This window comes from Phaseolus vulgaris, chromosome 2, assembly GCF_000499845.2.
Source record: "Phaseolus vulgaris cultivar G19833 chromosome 2, P. vulgaris v2.0, whole genome shotgun sequence".
NCBI lineage: Eukaryota > Viridiplantae > Streptophyta > Magnoliopsida > Fabales > Fabaceae > Phaseolus > Phaseolus vulgaris.
In genome coordinates, this window is record NC_023758.2 from 5,504,580 (window position 1) to 5,517,079 (window position 12,500).

The following is a 12,500-nucleotide window of genomic DNA, read 5'->3' on the forward strand; positions in this document are numbered from 1 at the left end:
TCACCCCTTCCTCCACACTTAACTAGTTAAATGTGATGCAGTGGGTGAAAGTTGACCTCCCGCGAGCCAGTTCCTCGTGGTTGGTTGAAAAGCAAGTTCGGGGTGGAGTCCCCCACGATAACGGTGGATGAGCCCACGCTCGAGACCAATCGTGCCTGTGGGACTCCGACGTAACGGACTTATCGACCCCATACGCGCCCTCCGTGCAAACCGAGTGTGCCATCTACGAGACCTCAGGTCAGGCGGGGCTACCCGCTGAGTTTAAGCATATAAAAAAGCGGAGGAAAAGAAACTAACAAGGATTCTCTTAGTAACGGCGAGCGAACCGGGAAAAACCCACCATGAGAATCGGTCGCCTTTGGTGTTCGAATTGTAGTCTGGAGAAGCGTCCTCAATGGCGGTCGGGCCCAAGTCCCCTGGAAGGGAGCGCCAGAGAGGGTGAGAGCCCCGTTGTGCCCGGACCCTGTCGCACCACGAGGCGCTGTCGGCGAGTCGGGTTGTTTGGGAATGCATCCCCAATCGGGCGGTAAATTCCGTTCAAGGCTAAATACTGGCGAGAGGCCGATAGCGAACAAGTACCACAAGGGAAAGATAAAAAGGAATTTGAAAAGAGAGTCAAAGAGTGCTTGAAATTGTCGGGAGGTAAGCGGATGGGGGTCGGCGATGTGTGCCGGTCGGATGTGGAACGGTGTGAGCCGGTCCGCCGATCGACTCGGGACATTGACCGACGCGGATTGCAGCGGTGGCCAAAGCCCGGGCTCTTGATATACTCGTGGAGACGTCACCGGTCATCGGTAGTCGATGACGTCAGCAGCAGAGAACCACGTGGACCACTCGCAGGGTGACACATGGACCAGGTGACAGAGAGGTCAAGGAGACGATCGCCAAGAGCGGTGATCGGTTGTCAGTGACCAAGTGACCACCGACAGATCAGGCGGAAGAGAGTTCGGGGGACAGATAATCCAGAATGGTGATCGGTGGTCAGTAGCCAAGTGGCCATCAACAGACCAGTTCTCAGACTAACGCCTGAAGGCAGAACGCGAGAAGCAAACAAACACTGATCAGTCATCGGGTGTACTGTCATCGGGGTCTCGTGTTACACGCAGTTAAACTGGGACTGAGGTTCCCAGCGAGAGCGTTACGCATGGATCTCGCATGAGCACACCTAAGGGAGTCATGCACGAGAGTGGCCTGAGGGAACTAGTAAACCAGTCAGTGATTGGTGATTCCCTCAACCCATTACGTGCGTGGCATCGTGAAGGGTAAGTCGCCTACACAGAGAGCAATGTTTGGTGAGTGTGCCTAGACCAGCCACACCCGACGTTCTCCTAAGAGTATGCGATTTACCCAGATAAGAGAAATATCCTAAGTTACTCCGCAAGGGCGTAACTTAGGCACACAAAGAGAAGCGCTAGAGCCCTTCCAGTAAATGACACGTGTGTGGTTAGATGTGAGTTGCAGGCCTCCACGTGTCACCATCTGAGAGGGGTGCGGTCCAGACAAAAGTGCACTCCGTACCGCTAAAGGTACAGACAGGCGCAGCCAAGCGCAGAGACGCGCAGACATGCACAGACTCTCACGCTCCCACTGTTGATTCTGAAGGTACGCTTTCTCTGAAAAGCATAACAGGGTTCTGACACATGCCAGAAAAGCATAACAGAATTCTGTTATGCCCAGAAGCAGAAAAAGAGACATAAAAGAGAGGATCAGGGGGAGAGTGAGAGGAAGAGGAAAAACAGAGAGCAAGAGTTTTACACACACTACTAGTTTTCTGATCTTTGGTGGTTCTGTGGACTAACTTGATCGTCGGAGTGCAAACGGCCGCTAGAGGCGCCGTCTGTGTGTTTTGCAGGTCACGTTTGAAGACATCTGAGAGAAGGTTCTGAAGGTGACTCTACAGAGAACGCAGTTGCGTAGACGGGGCAGAGAGTGCTACGAAGCGACTATTCCACGTTCGAGTTGTCGGCAGGATCATTTGGCGCCCATCGTGGGGCTCGAGTGAATCGTTGTCCCATATATACCACAGTTCTAAGGCTTACCAGAGTTTTATCAGTTTCTTTGATAGAGAAAGATGCCTAGAAACAGACAACTATCGCCTGCGCCATCTGCTGACGAAGGAGCTGTGACAATGGCGCAGGTCCTGGAAATGGTGCGCACGCTGCAGGATAACGCCGCAGCGTCGAAGGTTGAACAAGAGAGGATGCAGGCGGAGTTGGCCGCGTCGCAGAGCAGGAACGACGAGCTGAATCGCGTCAACGAAGAGTTGAGAAGGACGTTGCATGCGCAGAGGGAACACGTGGTTGACGAAAGAATGTCTAGGCAGCCCTCACCTCCAAGAGCATTCCCCATGCCATTCTCCCCTGAGATCATGGGAACCATGGTGCCTCCCAACCTGGTGGGGGTGAAGGCATCGTTCAAAGGGGTAGAAGACCCGGAGGCGCATCTGACGGCGTTCCACACCCAGATGATGCTGTCTGGGGGCTCAGACGTTGTGTACTGCAAAATGTTCATGAGCACATTGAGCGGAATCGCCATGGAGTGGTTCGTGAGTTTACCAGAAGGGCATATCACGTCTTTCTCTCAGTTTTCGAAGCTTTTCACCGAGCAATACATCGTCAACAAGGCACCTGCAGTGGTGTCATACGACTTGTTCGACGTACGCCAGTACCAAGGTGAGTCGCTGAAAGACTACCTCAACCGCTTTGGAGCACAAGTGGTTAGATTGCCCAGCAAAGACGAAGATATGCTGGTGCACGCGTTTAAGAAGGGAGTGCTGCCTGGCCCTTTCAGCGAGTCTCTCATCAGGAACCATCCCAGCACCTTTGCAGAGATCCGACGGCGTGCGGTGGCGCACATAGTGGCAGAAACAGAGGTTTCTGAGAAGAGGGGAAGTGCTGCACCACCAAGACCGCGTGGAGGGCAAGGAAAGCCACAGCAAGCAAGGGTGCATGAGGCCAAGGAGGGGAAGAAGGTGCGGGAAAAACCTCGTCCCTATGCACCAGGCAAAGATCAGAGCAGGGGGCGTGCAAGGGAGAATAGCGCACCCCCGAGATACAACTTCATGGTGGGATTGGCGGATCTCATCGCCCTCCCTGCTGTAGCAGCAAGACTACGAGTACCAGAGAAGACAGATAAGGTACTTGGAAGGAAGAAGAATGAATGGTGCGAGTTTCACCAGGCCTTTGGCCATACACTTCACTCCTGTTTGGCGCTGGGACACCAACTGGCAGAGTTGGTAAAGTCTGGTTTTCTAGCAGATTACCTGCGTGAGCCGCAGGGTGATCGCGCGTCAGGATCCCAGACTGGAGAACAGCAGCATGAAGTCCCTGTGCATGGGGAAGTGCAGACGATCGCAGGAGGCTTCTCTGGTGGGGGATGCACAGCTTCACAGAGAAGGAGATACGCTCGATCGGTGATGGCGGTAGATGCGGTGAACGAGAGTCATTACCCTGATGTGGACATTATCTTCAGGAAAGCTGATCTACGGGACGTTGTCCCGCACGACCACGACCCTGTGGTCATTTCTCTCATCACAGCGGGAAGACGAGTGCATAGAGTACTCGTAGATCAGGGAAGCTCGGCAGACGTCATGTTCTGGCCAACATTCAACAAGTTGCAGTTGTCCCCTGATCAGCTAAGACCGTATACCGGGTGTCTCTACGGTTTTGCAGGAGATCAGGTAGAGGTGCGGGGATACATCGAGCTGAGGACAACGTTCACTGACGGAACGACAGCCCGCACTGAAAAGATAAAGTACCTGGTGGTGAACGCCCCTTCTGCATACAACGTCTTGTTGGGGAGGCCAACACTCAATAGATTGGGCGCAATACCATCGACGAGGCACATGAAGTTGAAGCTGCCGTCGATGGAGGGGACCGTGATAACCATCAAGTCGGATCAGGCTGAGGCAAGACGCTGTTATGAGAACAGTTTGAAGCAAAAGAGAAGTGTGTGCCACGTCACCACGAAACCACCACCAGGCGTGCGCGAAGAGCGATCGGTGGTCAGGGAGATACATGGCGCTCAGAGGATGGAGGATGCTGCGGTGGGGGGCTCCCAGGTAGCCCAAGTTGAAGAAGAAGAGGGAGGCGCGATCGCTCCTCGCGAGTCAGGGATCGCGAGGGCGGTCATCGCCAATGAGTTCAAGTTAGGGTAGAAGTGGACATCGGGGGAAGAAAGTTCAAGTTAGGGGGATCCCTTGTTGAAGGAGAGCGAAGGCTGATCATGGGTGTGATTGAGAAGCACATGAATGCCTTCGCATGGTCAGCATCCGACATGCCAGGAATCGACCACGATTTCCTCTACCATCGTCTGTTGATGGACCCTGTGGTTCGACCTGTGCGACAGAGGCAAAGGAAATTCAACGAGGAGAAGAGGAAGGTGATCCACGACGAAGCACAGAAGCTCCTGGCCGCAGGGTACATCAGAGAAATCCAGTACCACGAGTGGCTAGCGAATGTGGTACTGGTTCAGAAGGCAAGCGGCAAGTGGAGAATGTGCGTGGACTTCACTAACCTCAACAAGGCGTGCCCCAAGGATTCTTACCCCTTACCCAGTATAGATGCTCTAGTTGATAGCGCATTGGGGGGAAAGCTACTCAGCTTCTTGGACGCTTTCTCGGGGTACAACCAGATCAGGATGCACCCCATGGATGAGTGCAAGACTGCGTTTATGACGGAACGGTCTTGCTATTGCTACAAGGTCATGCCATTCGGGTTGAAGAATTCGGGGGCTACCTACCAGCGGCTCATGGATAGGGTGCTCTCGCCCATGCTGGGAAGGAACGTACACGCCTATGTAGATGACATGGTGGTTACGTCCCAAGAGAAGAAGCATCATGCAGCTGATCTGGAAGAGCTATTCACCACCATTGCCAAGTACAGGCTGAAGCTCAATCTTGAGAAATGCATTTTTGGTGTGGAGGCTGGGAAGTTCTTGGGCTTCCTCTTAACAGAGCGGGGAATCGAAGCTAACCCAGAGAAGTGTGCGGCGATCGTGGCAATGAGGAGCCCAACGACGGTGAAGGAAGTGCAGCAGCTCACCGGTCGTTTGGCGGCTTTGTCCCGGTTTATGTCCGCTGGAGGGGAGAAAGGTCACCCATACTTCCAGTGTCTCAAACGCAACAGCAGATTTCTCTGGACGCAGGAGTGCGAGGAGGCCTTCATCAAGTTAAAAGGGTATCTGGCGAGCCCACTAGTCTTGCGGAAACCTCAGGTAGGCATCCCTCTTCGTCTATACTTTGCTGTGACGGAGAGAGCAGTCAGCTCAGTCCTGGTGCAAGAACAAGACCAGACCCAGAGGCCTGTTTACTTTGTGAGCAAGGTGCTGCAAGGCCCTGAAACAAGGTACCAGGCCCTCGAGAAGGCTGCTCTGGCGGTGGTGTTTTCAGCCAGAAGACTCAGGCATTACTTCCACAGCTTCACGGTGGTGGTGATGACTGATCTGCCTATCCAGAACGTATTGAAGAAACCTGATGTAGCAGGAAGGATGGTCAAATGGGCGGTGGAATTGTCAGAATTTGACATCCAGTACGAGCCCCGAGGACCGATCAAGGGGCAGGTGTTCGCGGACTTTGTCGTCGAGCTTTCGTCGATCGCGACACCTGCGGAATGATTAGACTTCAGATGGGTATTATCGGTGGATGGCTCCTCTAATCAGCAGGGGAGCGGCGCGGGAGTCATCCTGGAGGGACCGAACGGGGTACTGATTGAACAGTCCCTCCGCTTTGCCTTCAAAGCTAGCAACAATCAGGCGGAGTATGAAGCCCTGATCACAGGAATGTTGCTGGCAAGAGAAATGGGAGCAAGAAATCTGCTGGCCAAAAGCGACTCTTTGCTGGTCACCGGGCAGGTTACAGGGGAGTTCCAAGCAAAAGATCCCCAGATGGCAGCCTACCTGGAGTTTGTGCGGCTCCTGAAGACGTCCTTTGCTGAGTTTGAATTAGTGCACGTGCCAAGAGAGCAAAATGCCAGAGCAGACCTGCTTGCCAAGCTGGCCAGCTCAGGCAAAGGGGGGAAGCAGAGGACCGTCATTCAGGAGACCCTGAAGGTGCCACGCGCGTTCGTGTCAGACAACCAGGTACTTCATGTATACAAGTCAATGGAGCGTCTAACGATCGGTCATCGGTCGTTGACCCAAGAAACGCTGAGAACACCGAGGGTGAGATCGCGACCGTCAAAGACCGATGAGTCGATGGAGGTCCACGCGGGGAAGGAACCCGACACCTGGATAACGCCATACCAGCTATACTTAGAAGATGGTGTACTCCCGCTCGATGCGGCAGAGGCCAAAAGGATAAAGAGGAGTTCAAGTAAGTTCACTCTTATAGATGGAAACCTCTTTAGATTTGGATTTTCTCACCCTGTGCAGATCTGTGTGCACGGCGAGCAATGCACCAGGCTCATCTCTGAGCTGCACGAGGGGGTGTGCGGAAGCCACGTAGGTGGTCGCGCTTTGGCAAGTAGAGTACTTCGCGCGGGGTACTACTGGCCAAAGCTGAAGGAAGACTGCATAAGGTTTGCTCAGCGTTGCAAACAGTGTCAACTGCATGCAGACTGGCACAAGGCACCCCCTGAGGAGTTGAGGTCCATCCATAGCCCGTGGCCATTCCATACATGGGGGATTGACATCCTAGGACCCTTTCCCCTGGCGGTGAGGCAGATGAAGTTCCTCATCGTGGCCATCGAGTATTTCACCAAGTGGGTGGAGGCAGAGCCAGTCGCACACATCACCGCACAGAAAGTCGAGCACTTCGTCTGGAAGAACATTGTCTACCGCTTCGGAATACCCAAGAGGCTGGTCTCCGACAACGGCACCCAGTTCACAAGTCATCAGCTGAGGAAGATGTGTGAAGAGTTAAAGATACAACAGGTTTTCGCTTCAGTGGAACACCCACAAACCAATGGGCAGGTGGAGTCAGCAAATTGAGTACTGCTCAGGGGCCTGAAGCGAAGACTAGACAAGGCCAAAGGAGGCTGGGCAGAGGAGGTCCCCAGAATTGTATGGTCTTATCACACCACCCCACAGTCCAGCACCCATGAGACACCGTTCAGCCTTGTCTATGGGACAGACGCCATGATTCCTGTGGAGATACAGGAGAGCTCCCCCAGGTTCTTGAACTTCGTTGCTGAAGAGTCCAATGAAGAGCGTAAGGTGAATCTGGACCTGCTAGACGAATAGCGAGAAGAGGCCAGAGTCAGTGTTGAAGCTGTGAAGAGAAGAGTAGAGCGGAGGCACAACTCTAAAGTGAGGCCCAGGCGCTTCCAGGAAGGTGATCTGGTGATGAGAAAGGCGCATCAGAATGACATGCAGAACAAGTTGTCCCCAAAGTGGACAGGCCCGTACAGAGTGGTGGAGACATTGGAGAACGGAGCCTATCGCCTAGAGACTTTGGAGGGAGGGGCAATCCCCAGAACGTGGAACGCCACCCATTTAAAATTTTATTTCAGTTAAAATTGTACAGTAATGGCGTTCTCGCACTAAAAGATACCTGCTTTGTATGTGGTGGAAACAGTTGAACAGACAAGGGGGCACTCTTTTCCCTAAGGAGGGTTTTTAACGAGGCCATCCAATTAAAGAAAAATTTCCAGCATATCAAGTGTGCTCAAGTATTAAAGTTAAAGTCCTCCTTGCCCCAGGTGCAAGTGCAGGTGATTGGTTAGGCCCTACTTGCCCTAGGCGCAAGTACTGGCACCGATCCAAGTCTTCCTCACCCCAGGTGTGAGCGCAAGCAGTTAAAGGTTTGAAAAGCCAGGGGTGCTAGTAAGACCAAGGGAGGGAAAGGAAAGGTTTTGACAAAACGTCCTTACCCGCTTGGCATGCACCAATACTGGCCCAGTAAAGCTCTTAGTCTGAAACCTTTCTCACCCCAGGAGTGAGGCAGGGAATCAACGACTCAACGCCCCGAAGGGTGATGACCTTGGGGAAAGCAAGAGGGGTTAGCGAGAAACACTTTTATTTCCCCAAAACAAGGCATCACCTCGAGCGATCGATGTCAAAGTTCTCTATGCACTTAGCGCTAGAGCGACAGGGAAGCTAGGTGAAGATCGAAGAACGATCACTGATGAGTCGTCAGTGATTGGTTAGTGGTGTAAAGCAGCGCACGAGGACTGTCAAACGCCAAGCTAAGGGAATAGCCAGTCGTGATCAAGTAGAAGCGAAAGAATAAGAGAAGCAGATCGCGCTAAGCCTAAGCTGGTTAACACATAGTCGTGCGCAAAGTGAAAGACAAAGCTCAAGATCGCGCTAAGACTAAGCTGGTTAACACTTAGTCGTGTGCGAAAGGAAAGATAAAGCCCAAGATCGCGCTGAACCTAAGCTAGCTAACAGTTAGTCGCGCGCATAAAGATAAGTGAAGCTCAAAGAAAATACAAGGGAAGAAACTTATGCAAGAAAAGAAGCATTGAGAGTTTGTATTCACAGTCAAGTCTTATACAAATTTTGGAGTAATAAGAAAATCGTGCAGAAGTTAAATTTACAGAGAAGAGAAAAGATTAAGGGGCAGGAGGGATGAGCTTTCCATCTACCACTTCATGATAGATGCTGAACTGCGAGAGGTCCAGGTCCGGGAGAACGCATCTGATTTGCTCGAGTGCTAGCTCGAATCCATCAGTAAGGGCATCAGCACCCACATTCATCAAATCAGCATTCTCCGCCTCCAGTTTCTGCTTTGAGGCCTCCGCAGCATCCCTCTCAGTGGTAACGACAGCAAGGGAGGAGGCAGCTTCAGACAGTTTGCCCACCACCTCCTCAAGCCTCTTCTCCCCAACAGCAGCTGCTTCTTTGGTGGACTCGAGCTCCCCCACTAATTGAGAATTCAGTTGGCGTAGGGAGGAGGTCTCGGCCCGCAGCTCCACCACCGTGCAGTCCAAAGAGCTAACAGCTTGCCCCATCAAGATCTCCGTCTTGATGGTCTCTTGGACCTGCGCTAGGTACTCCCTCCTAGCTTTCTCCACCATGCCCCGCATCAACTCTACAGATTCTTGGGCAGCTTCGAAGTCACTTCGCAGTGACTCCTTGTCGTGCTCAAGATCCTTCACCCTCTTCTCCAGGGCTAGTTGCTTGCGATGCTGGGTGGAAAATTCCAGAGAGAGCACTACCTGCTTGGCCAGGTGCATATCCACCTCATCACCATTCCATTCGACAAGCTCCCGGTTGCTTATGAGCTGTCGAACCAGGGTGATGACCCTGCTGAAGTTTTCGTGGGTGGCCCCAGAAGTGCTTGGACGCGAGCTGGACCCCCCACCTTCAGCAGTGGCGGTGGGGATTGGCAGTGGTGGTGGTGGACCCCCAGCAGGATGAGCAGGTGGACCAGGTGATTGGCCTGCTGGGGGGGAAGATGGCAGTTGAGAAGTTGGAGGCAACTGCTGGCCTGGAGAAGGAGGATTGGTGGGCTCTGAGGCAGGTTGAGCACAGGGAGGTGGGGGAGACCCTTCCTCTACTTCCACTACCTCGATCTCTCCAGGCTGGAGAGACGAAGCCCCCTCAACTGCTGGCTTCTTCCTCTGACGGTGTATAAGAGGAGAGCCAGAGCTCTCCTCTTCAGTTGAGGCAACGGTAGCAGCAGCAGCAAGTGAAGTGGAAGCCTTCACCAGCCTCTTCCTTTTCTTTCCTTGCTCGGGGTCTTCAGCTGGCGCGACCGAGAGTGGAGGGGCTGCGATGGGCTCAGTTGTAGAAGAGGAGGACCCAGTGCCCTTGGTTCCCCGACGCTTGGCAAGCTCTAGCAAGGCCAGCCTCTTGTCTTTCCCTGTCATTGAGTCTGCATAGACGAGAAAAGGAAGGGTTAGTTGGTCAAGTTATGCAAGTAAGTCAAAAAGCACATAAAAACATGCATGAGAAGAGACAAGTATCCTGAGAGGTGCAAGAAGAGCTACCTATATATTTTTTCAGAGTCACCACATCAAATTCATCCTTGATGAGGCGGGCGGAGTTGTACTTGGCCCCCAGGAGCAGCCCACATAGCTCGCGCTCGTAGGGGGCCATAGCTTCGAGGTCCCTGGATTTCTTGAATTCAACTCCAGGAACCCAGTAGAGGGGGTATCCCTCGAGCAAACTTGGACTTTGGGGGGTAGCAGATATCATGTAGAATCTGCCCTTCCAGTCTTTGAAGGATTGCTGGTACAGGCCCAGGAGCACCCGCCCAGCAACCCCGTTCAAGCTAACCCAGAACCTGTCCCCAGGGTTCTTCGCTTCGAAGAAATAGAGGAACACGTCCACGGAGGCGTTGTGCCCGAAATAACTGCAGAGGATCTGAAATGCCCGGATGAAGGCCCAGGCATTTGGATGGAGTTGGCAAGGCGCGACGTTTAACTCCATCATCAGCTCCTTTTCGAAGAAGGTGAAAGGGAGGCGCAGCTTCAACCTCTTGAAAATAGCGGAGTAGATGAAGACGAAGGGCACCCCATTGGTGGCCCTGTCATCCGCGCAGATGGGCATTCCTCGAGGAGGAATGCGAATTTGGATATTGAAGTCATTCTCCCTGTCGATGGCGCAGGAAGGCTCATCAGGATTGTGGCTCAGCAAGGACTTGAGGTGGCCCTGGGGCAGTAGAGTGGAGGTTTCAGCGAGCAACGCCAGGGAGGCCCATTCGTAGACCCTAGCGTTGTCATGGAAGGAAGTAGCAACAGGCGGTGGTGGAGCTGGCGCACTCGCGGAAGGCTGTGCACCAGAGGATGAGGCGACTATACGCGTAGTTTGTTTCAAGCGAGCCATCGCGAGATAGCTGCAAATGGAGGAAAAACGAAAGTCAGAATGAATGGAAGAAGAGGGAATGATGAATGTTTCGGTGAAAACAGAAAGGGGAAAGGAGAAGGAGATGCCCAGGTGAAAAGAGGAAGAAGAAGAAGCAGAAGCCAAAGTGAGAGCGTGAAAAAAAAACCCTAGCGCCGGTTCGAAAGAGGGAAATAGAGAAGATGAATGCATGATAACCAGAATGATAAATGCAATCGGTAAAGATGACCAAAAAGGGGCCAGGGAGAAGAAAAACTGATCCGATCGGTCATCGGAGTCGATGACATCAGCATCAGAGAACCACGTGGACCACTCGCAGGGTGACACGTGGGCCAGGTGGCAGAGAGGTCGGGGGGACGATCGCCAAGAGAGGTGATCGGTGGTCAGTAACCAAGTTACCACTGACAGATCAGGCGGCAGAGAGGTCGGGGGATAGATCACCCAGAATGGTGATCGGTGGTCAGTAGCCAAGTGGCTACCAGCTGACCAGTTCCCAGACTCGCGCCTGGAGGCAGAGCGCGAGAAGCGAATAAACACTGATCAGTCATCGGGTGTATTGTCATCGGGGTCTCGTGTTACACGCAGTTAAACTGGGACCGAGGTTCCCAGCGAGAGCGTTACGCATGGATCTCGCATGAGCACGCCTCAGGGAATCATGCACGAGAGTGGCCTGGGGGAACTAGTAAGCCAGTCAGTGATTGGTGATTCCCTCAACCCATTACGTGCGTGGCATCGTGAAGGGTAAGTCGCCTACGCAGAGAGCAACGTTTGGTGAGTGTGCCTAGACCAGCCACACCCGACGTTCTCCTAATAGTATGCGATCTACCCAGATAAGAGAAACATCCTGAGTTACTCCGCAAGGGCGTAACTTAGGCACACAAAGAGACGCGCTAGAGCCCTTCCAGTAAGTGACACGTGTGTGGTTAGATGTGAGTTGCAGGCCTCCACGTGTCATCGTCTGAGAGGGGTGCGGTCCAGACAAAAGAGCACTCCGTACCACTGAAGGTACAGACAGGCGCAACCAAGCGCAGAGACGCGCAGACATGCACAGACTCTCACGCTCCCCACTGCTGATTCTGAAGGTACGCTTTCTCTGAAAAGCATAACAGGGTTCTGACACATGCCAGAAAAGCATAACAGAATCCTGTTATGCCCAGAAGCAGGGAAAGAGAGATAAAAGAGAGAATCAGGGTGAGAGTGAGGGGGACGAAAAACAGAGTGCAAGAGTTTTTCACACACACATTACTAGTTTTCTAGTCTTTGGTGGTTCTGTGGACTAACTTGATCGTCGGAGTGCAAACGGCCGCTAGAGGCGCTATCTGTGTGTTTTGCAGGTCACGTTTGGAACAGCAAGAGAAGGTCCTGAGGGTGATTCTGCAGAAGACGCAGTCGCGTAGACAGGGCAGAGAGTGCTACGAAGCGATTCCTCCCCGTTCGAGTTGCCGGCAGGATCAAAAACCATACCTTTGGATGATCGCAAGAGATGTGGCAGCAGAGAATTTGAAGAAAGAAAGGTGCGCAGAGGAAAGGTTCGCAGAGAGTCTGGGAGTCGAATGAAGAAGATGGAGGAACAGTAAAGGAGAGCGCCAATTTGAATAAGAGAAGCGCTACCGACACACAACGCTTGCCGTCGATGGGGCCACATGTCGCGAGATTAAGAGAGGAAGTCCAAACGTTAAAGAAGCAGCACGTGAGGTGGCACGTGAGGCGACCCCACTTGCCAGGTGGACTGAGGGCACGACCACTCAGTCTCTTCGCTGAGAACGAGTTCT